Raw genomic sequence first — 8,748 nt, forward strand, 5'->3', positions numbered from 1 at the left:
TCTTGAGACGTGGAAACTGCAGCCAGCGTAAATTCAAGGAAAGATACCACAAAGCATTGAACTGAGATCTTAAACTTAATCTTGCAGGATTAAATAGGTTGAGGAGTAATGCACATCAGGTGAATATCAGGTGAATTAGTAAACTTCTCAACAGGGAAGTGGCTGGAGGCGGTGATTGGCTCCGGCTGAGTGGCTGGAGGCGGTGATTGGCTCCGGCTGAGTGGCTGGAGGCGGTGATTGGCTCCGGCTGAGTGGCTGGAGGTGGTGATTGGCCCCAGTGGAGAGGTTGGAAGCAGTGCTTGGTGTTGGAGTGTGTGTACGTTTGGCTGGCGTGTTACAGGCCACTACAATATTTTCCTCAGTGGGTCAGAATGCTAGATGGCCTCGTGTGTTCATGTGTGTGTATTCAGCACTTTTAAATCCAGCAGGAGCCCAAAGGCGGACTCCTGGACTGCACAGAGATCACAGCAGTGAAGGACACCACCAACTCAGGATGTGGGGGGTGGAGGACATGACGCCAGGACACGGGACCACGACTGTATGATTAGAACAACACATGACAGAAGACAACAGCCTGCAAAGTGCTGGCTTAAATGTCCTCCAGACCCACCCCTGGTTGTCATGCCAACTGAGCGTAATGTTCCCTCCATAGAGATACCTTTAGGTAAAGTTAGGTTTATCTTTGTTTGTATTTGGTCTGCTCCAACTCTTCTCCATGAAGAAAAATGGACCAGTTATTATTATTCATACCAAAAAAGGAACTCCTCTCACTAGACCTTTGGCTAATGCAACACACAATACACTCAAAGCTAATTGTGGCCAAAAAAACAATCCAGAGTTTCAGACTCACAAACTACGACCTGATTGGTAGGAGTGTTTTGGTCATTTATCATGTGCAATTTGAGCAGAGCTCTTGCCCTAAATGTTTACATTCCTTCTGTATTACTGGCTTCGTTACGCTTAACCTGGGAAATGTTCTGGTCACACTATTAGATAAAGCAGCGTGGTGGATGTGGTGGACTAAGATTACTTATAAAACATATTCCCTTACAATTTACTGACTGCCTGCTTCACATTGTGCTTATCAGTAATGGGAAATGAGTGACTGGGAACTGAAAGTCAAATTGTGTGTAATAGTTTCTCTAATATCAAAAAGGATACTTTTCCATAGCTCATAATTTAATAATTGGATTACTTTAAACTATAAGCAGTTGAATTTTTGTCTTCATGACTGTCTATGTTTATGTTCTTTAAAATGCTGATATAAGCTTGTTGTGTTCTTGGATACAATTCCATTTTTCCATTAGATCAATCATAACACTTAAAGCATCCAGTAAAAATAGAGGGTTCTGCCCAGACATTTGGGCTAGGGTTTGAGTCCAAGCCATGTCCAGTTCCTGATTATGCTATTATAAATCAAATTAATGGAATGAAAAAAAATGTGACCAACCAAATTCACATATGAACTGATCCACCGCAGATCACCGCAGATTTGTTTAAGTGATTATTTTGCCCATGAATATTCACTCATATTAATTTAAAATATTGTACATATGCCACAGCAGTAGGAGGAACAGTTGCCTTAAGACCTCCTCTGTCTCTCTTCTGCATCTCCTCAGATCTGCATGCAGCTTTCCAGGAAAAAGCCTTCAGGAAAGCTCAATATCTCCCTCTCTCATTCATACACACACACACACACACACACACACACACACACACACACACACACACACAATCAATATACGCAGTGCAGTATATCTACTACACCAGCTGGAAAAACCACCATCATCATCATGGTGACATCAGCTCAAATGAGGAATGGTTTGCACATCAGTAAGGCATGTGAGTGAGCTCCTATCATCTTCACACAGCCTCTGGTAAATGCTGGGACTTGCTGGTGACATGCAGGTGACACGCTTTCCAGTGTTCTGTTTTATCACATATCCCAGCAATAACACCTCTGAGGACATTATTCATTCTGTTATGATACTGTAATTGTGAATAAGTGACACTATCACACAATAGTCAGCTACTGTGAGACAAGAATCAAGTGCACGATCTATACGTGCAAAGCTATTCAAGAGCCCAAATATAGATGCTCAAAGTTCTTCACTGAAGTCAATCTGATGTCTATATAAAAATGCCATTGTGCATATTGAGTTAAAGAGATATTACAAGGGTTCTGGATCCCAGGACAACATTATACAATAGTGAAAACAAAGTTCTTGTTTTAGTCTGTTTCAGACCCCCTTGAATGCCCACATGAGGGCAGAAACCATAAAGTGTATTTAATACCGCTGCAGATATTTGAGGAATTCAGCACACTCTAATCCAGACTCCATTTTATTCTTACTTCCGACAGTGAGCATATAACAGATGGCAAAAGACGTAGGGCGTCTGTGCCAGTTAGCGCTGGAGAAACCCTGTAACAGTACTGCAGTGTTCTTCCAGTCCCTTCAAAACCGGGAGCTCACACTGCAATGGGTGTGAAAGAAAGACAGAATAAGAAAAAGTCAAAGAGAGGTGGGGGAGAAAGAGAGAGAGAGAGAGAGAGAGAAGGAGGGAGAGGGAGAAAGAGAGAGAGAGGGAGAGAGAGGGAGAGAGAGAGAGAGAGAGAGAGAGAGAAGGAGGGAGAGGGAGAAAGAGAGAGAGAGAGAGAGAGAAAGAGAGAGAGAGAGAGAGAGAATGACTGAAGCAGAAGCAGCTGCAGTGGAGAGTTTAGTGGCCATTAATCAGGAATTCAATAAACATATACCACATTCCTGGGAAACTATCCTTTCCTGCAGATGCTCCTGTCAGTAGTCCGATTATGACCAATCAGCAGGCCTGCAGTATGAGCCAAGCAAGACTGGACACTGCAGAAGACAGTGCTGGACGCTAATGAAGCAGCAGCTAAGACTGCTCTCCAAAACCACCTCAGGAAAAACAGGCGAAAAAGACCATATCAGCCTGATATGACACTGTAAATCTGGGAACACTAACTTTCCCATGAGATAAAATTATTATTCAAGGGAAAAAAATTATATGTATTTCAGTTTTTCTTGAAATGAAGTGTCACGATTATGGGTAGTTGTGCGTTTAGTACTTTCGCTCCCTGCGGAGGTAACGTTGGGTGCTCTTGTGCGGCACGTGGCTTCCCTCAGCTCGCCACACACGGGATTTACCCCCCCACCCCCCAGCCTCATCCACATTCCCTGTAAAGGAGACAAGTGCCTGCATTCTCTTCCACCTCAGGATCCTCACATCTCCAGGCAGGTTCCTCACATTTCCTACTGCTTCAATCTTCCTGCAGTAGCAATTACTGCTGTAATGGTGAAACAGGAAATCACTGAAGCCTACTTAAAAGTTGCTAAAAAAATCTCAGGTTTGCTATGTATATATCTTTTGATTATTCATGAGAATTTCTAGGGATTCCAATAAATGTAATGTATCTTAAAGTAGATAGATATTTTGTTTAAAGACATTTTTTAAATAATTTTACCTCACATTAGACTTCTCATATTTTCAGTGCAAGATCAAGCAATGTAATGCCTTTGACAGACTGGTAAAAAATAATTATATTGTTTCATATACATGCCAAAATGAATACATTGCCTTATGAGTAAACAGGTGCAGGTACTCTTTATCCTCTGTGAACACAAGCTTGTCCATTGCTTAGAACCGTACACAGGCCACATAAACACGGACAGACGCATGCTAAGTGTTGTTTTCATTCCTGAAACTGTCATATCACTTAAACCTTCCAGTAAACAGCAACTAAACCACAGCCTGCACTCCTGCCTTTGAGTGAGCCTATATAAAGCTGGAAAACGTCTCATCCATAAAGGCTCTGCTTTGATCATCTACCGGTTATGAGCCGTTCCCCGTCAGCTGCCATGGGAAAGGCCCCGCTCTTCCTGTTCGGGCAGCATGCTGCTAACGAAAGCCACCTCCCATTGACCACACTGACCTGAATCAGCCTCAGCTTCAGGCATAGATGCTAGATATACCTATAAAGATAAATCACAGCCATTTCTGCAGTCCAGAACGCAGGCAGTAAATAGGGAACATCTTGCAGAATAAATCTAATAGTATGTGCGGTCAAGCATTTTTGGCTGCAAATACAGAATAGCAGAGCGTAAAATCTTCCGAACCAAACCTGATGCAGGTGCAGAAAATGTATATACACTAGCAATCGCTTTCCCACTTAAAGTGAAGCCTGAACTCGGACTAATGGGAAACAGTCGGAGTCCTTCGTTAACCCTCCTTCCTGAGGTCCCGCTGACCTGGGTCAGGAAGGTCGTCTTTCTTGATCTTTGGGGCTGAAAGGAAGAACGAGTTGAACGGAACAACTGCTCCATATGAAGCCTGATATCGCTCCTGACAGCCTGTGACGTACAGCAAGCTTACCGGAGGCACAGGCTTGGAGTAGACACAGGAACAGGAACATGCCACAGCTTTCCCCAACTCCTTCAAGACGAGCGTGAACAGGGACCGTACAGCAGGACTGTCAGACTGAGGTGTGGAGAAAGCTGCTGCTCAGAGATCGCAGTGTTCCTCACCATATTCAGCTCATGTCTCTAATCCAGTGGAAAACTATGATGTTCAGGAAAAATTAATACTGTAAAAAAAATTAAAAGTCGTAACTTCTCTATGCACACATTTTTGAAGGAGAAACCCTGATTTTTCCTTCAATCCCAGTTGTGTGGAAGAAACCAAAATAATTTATTCCAAACCAATTTTAAAATATGAAAACACTTTTTGACTTCATAAATTGTGCTGCTGACTTCTCAGTACAAGGTCTGCTGTAACGATACTGAAAAAAACACTTATAACAAATATAACCCCAAATTCTAAGTGAAAACTTGTAAATAAAAACCCAAAGTATAACAGTCCAAATGAACATTCCATACATATACTGCCACCCCACGGATGTGCACAAATCCATCGCACACACACAAATGTGACAAATGCGCCCCCTATTGGACACACGTGGACAGTAACCTCAAAGTTCGGTTTTGTTTGGTTAGAATGGTTGAGTGACCTTGACAGGGTGTCTTCAGTTTGGTGAAAACTGCATAACAAACCTTATACTTTCTTAGTTTCTGCGTGGGTCTCAAAAGAGCCCGTCACAGAAATAGTAAAGACATGGACGAGGCCAGTTAAGGAGGGAAACGTCCACTGAACATCCACTGCAACATGACAGTCAAATTTTATCTTTACATGATCTTCATATCTGTGTGTTTGTTAACACGGGAACCCAGAATGACATTTCACAGATTTTTAACTGTTAGCAGGCTTTGAATAGCATCTGCAAATGGAATAAATATAACTGTAAGATGTGAACGAAACCCAGAGTAGCAGGCTGCTCTGCTTGTTATAGCAAACTTACACAAATAAATATAATCACGTTTTTGTTTTTTTTAAGTACTTAAATTCTGGATACATTTAAATTCCATTGTTCCAGACAGTTAATATAACAGTTTTGTTCTTTCTTTTTGATAATCACTAATGAAGTGATGCGTCACATTCCAGAAACGCAGCCTTAACGGAATTGTCCTGATTAACCAACCCAGATTTCCAACATTAAATTACAAAGTTTTATATATATTATATAAAACGCAGATGGGCCAGTAGAGGTGTAAGGTCATGTTGTGTGAGGCTGATGAAGCTCTTCCCCTAACACGTGTCCTCCCACCTCTCATTATGTAAACTAGAACTAACAAACCCCATCGAAAAGAAAACAGCAGCAAGGCCAAACGCGGACCAGCCCGACGGCTTTTATTTTGGAGGAGCACGATTACGTGACATCACTGAAAACATGTGTTCCTATGCAAATGAGGGCATGAAGGTTCAACCATCTTCTGAGGTTTTGGGTGGGGGGTATCTGAGAGAAGATAGAAGACAATTTCAGAAAATAATTTCAGATTATTTGATTTCAGATCTTGAAAAATCGGTAATTATGCACTAATTTATTTTATTGTAAATCTCTCAGGTAAATACTGAAACAAATGACAAACGAATTATGTCTCGTGTCTCAGCATTAGGACAAATATGATCCAAACCACAAGTTGCACAAGCAGGAGTGGATAATTTCATCTGTTTAAAAAACAAACAGACATAGGAACCATGTCATGAGGATTGTCTCATCAAATCAATATTGTGTATTACACAAGCCAAAATAAACACACAGAAACAATCAAAGCCAGGACTGTTGAGAAAACAGTACAGTGCTAGTGTCTTCTGTCGGAAGGCTAACAGAACCCTGAACATAAGTGCGCCCAGTCTCAGAGGGCCCTCTGTCTCACAGTGCTGGACCTGCAGAGAGGACAAGGACCTTCACCTGAGAACCTTCACTCCCACTCCAAATATGCAGTGTTTGTGCTAGGGATGACCAAGACCTCACATCCTTGGAGCTCCATCTTGCAGTCACTCAGTCACCGCGGCGACCACAGCCAAGCAGTCTGTCAGTGTGCAGCCGTAGAATGCTCATGTATGACCTTCTAACCAGTCGTCTGTAATGACAAGCAGACTGGGCCAATCCTGCAGATCAGGCTATTAACTTTGTGCCACAAAAGTGTAGTTGTATTTCTAATTTAGCACGTTTCCCAGAGAGTCCTAAAAGCTGTCCGTTCAGGTTTTACTGTAGGCATCGGTGTCTCGCGTTACCTCACACTCACACTCACACACACACATTCTGTGGAATGATAAAACTGCCCAGGTCAGCCTTTCAAAGTGATGGGTCACGCGCTTGTGTGAGCACGCCTCACTAAAGAAACTGGACAGAAAGCCTTCTGTGTTCTTGGCCATGTTCAGTTTTAATGTGCTAGAAGATCCAATCAACTTCAGAACCTCGTTTGACTGAAATGATCAATCCACTGATTTCTGGAGGCATGCAAATTTTTAGCACTATGCATATCAAAGTTCAAGCAAATAATCACATAGCTAACAGCATACTGGTATAATAATAGTTGAGAGTAAATAATAAATGAACTGTTTATGAAAACTGCAACCTTATACAGTTAAAGTCAAATGTTTACATATATCCAGTCTAAAGACTATTAAAGTGGTCATCGCAAATTCCTGGCTTGGATCCCATAGAAATGTGTAGACGGTAGTGAAAAACCATGAGAGAGAAAGGAGGCCCACAAACCTGAGTGAGATGTGTTAGCTCGGTCAGGAAGAACAAGCAAAGATTCCACCAAAACATCCCACAAGTTCAGAGAAGTCTTCCCCAACCCTCTGATTCAAGTTGAGCACTGGCTACCGAATAGCAACAAAGAGAATGTTCATTTTTAACCTACTGAAAATTGTACATAGTAAATAATATCTGAAATTAATTTGCTCCTTAGGATTTTGAAATTTATGTAAATAATGTCCATAATCTAAATGACCTAACAAAGGAAATATATGGTAACCTGAAATTTCAGAAGCTGTGACAATTTGAGTTTAAATGATTTGTTTTTTTGGTGGAGTCAAAATGGAAATGTGTATTTTTGTCAGTGAGACCTTTGTGTGTTCCCCACTATGCATGTCAGATTAGGACGCCCCTCTGGGCCTTTTGTCTGTATGAGATTACATTCTAGTAACATAAACAGACCTTCAGCCAAACCACTATTTGTCACAGGAATCCCAAAATCCTAAAGACTTGATCTGATTTTAATAATGGGAAGTCTGTTTTATCCATTTTTGTTGATTTTGGACAAACTTTACTTTTCCTCTGTAGAAATAAATGAGAACTTGGCAAAAGACATTAAGTGTAATTCACCATCTGCTTAGAAAAGATGGATGTTAAATTCCTATATTTGTGGTGACCACATATCTTGGTGCAGTGTTAACAGCATATGTTAAGTGTAAAAAACTGATAAAGTCAAGCAGTGATGAGAATTCATCTTAAACAAATATTGTCTCAGAATAAACACCAAATTCATTAAATAGTTGTTGCTTAAATAACAAATAAAGAATGGACATATTTGGAAGTAACCCAGACTTCAGTAGATGGATTGGTCCAGTTCCCAGGTGTGCCATGTGTCACCTTGGTTATGGTTGCCAAGCAACAGGTCATGCTCTTATTTGAGAGGACAGGGAAGGAGAATCTTCACTTGCCATTAATGCTCATGTGAATACTGATGAAATTTCCTTGGAGTTCAACTATATAAGTCAATAAACACAATAAAAAGTATAACCACTGACGACCCCTAAAGATCATCCATCGTTTAACGACTAAGTATCCAGTCTTCAGCAATTTGACGAGAGTTTTGAAAAAGTGTGTTCAGGCAGGCAGCGATGTGATGTGGAAACTCCCCAACTTTCCTACAGCTTAGGACGCAGGCAGCTCCAGTAACACCCTGCAGGCAGAGGGAGGTTGATTGAGTTATTATCTATAATAAACAGCCAGGAGTTCTTTCATTTCCCTAAACAGCTTCAATCACTTGCTGTGTGTACTCAGGTTTATTAAACCCACAGGTCTCTCAGCATCAGCACTCTGTTAAATAAAACAGCGTCACTGCAATCTGAGGATGCAGCAGAGGCTTAGAACTCTGATTCAAACCAATTGGCTGATGGAAAATTCATAAAAATCTATTATTTTTCTGACTGAACAGGTTGTTACTATATCTGAGTCTTTTTAAAATTAGATTATAGCAGTTCTGTTCCGTAATTCATTTCAGGCTTAAGATGGAGCCTACATACTGTGTGCGAGAGGATTAAGTCTTTATTTTCTACAGTACAGCAGTACGGCAGACTGCTCTATAGTCTATATTGTTATGC

The sequence above is a fragment of the Electrophorus electricus genome, chromosome 15, assembly GCF_013358815.1.
Source record: "Electrophorus electricus isolate fEleEle1 chromosome 15, fEleEle1.pri, whole genome shotgun sequence".
NCBI classification, from domain to species: Eukaryota; Metazoa; Chordata; class Actinopteri; order Gymnotiformes; family Gymnotidae; genus Electrophorus; species Electrophorus electricus.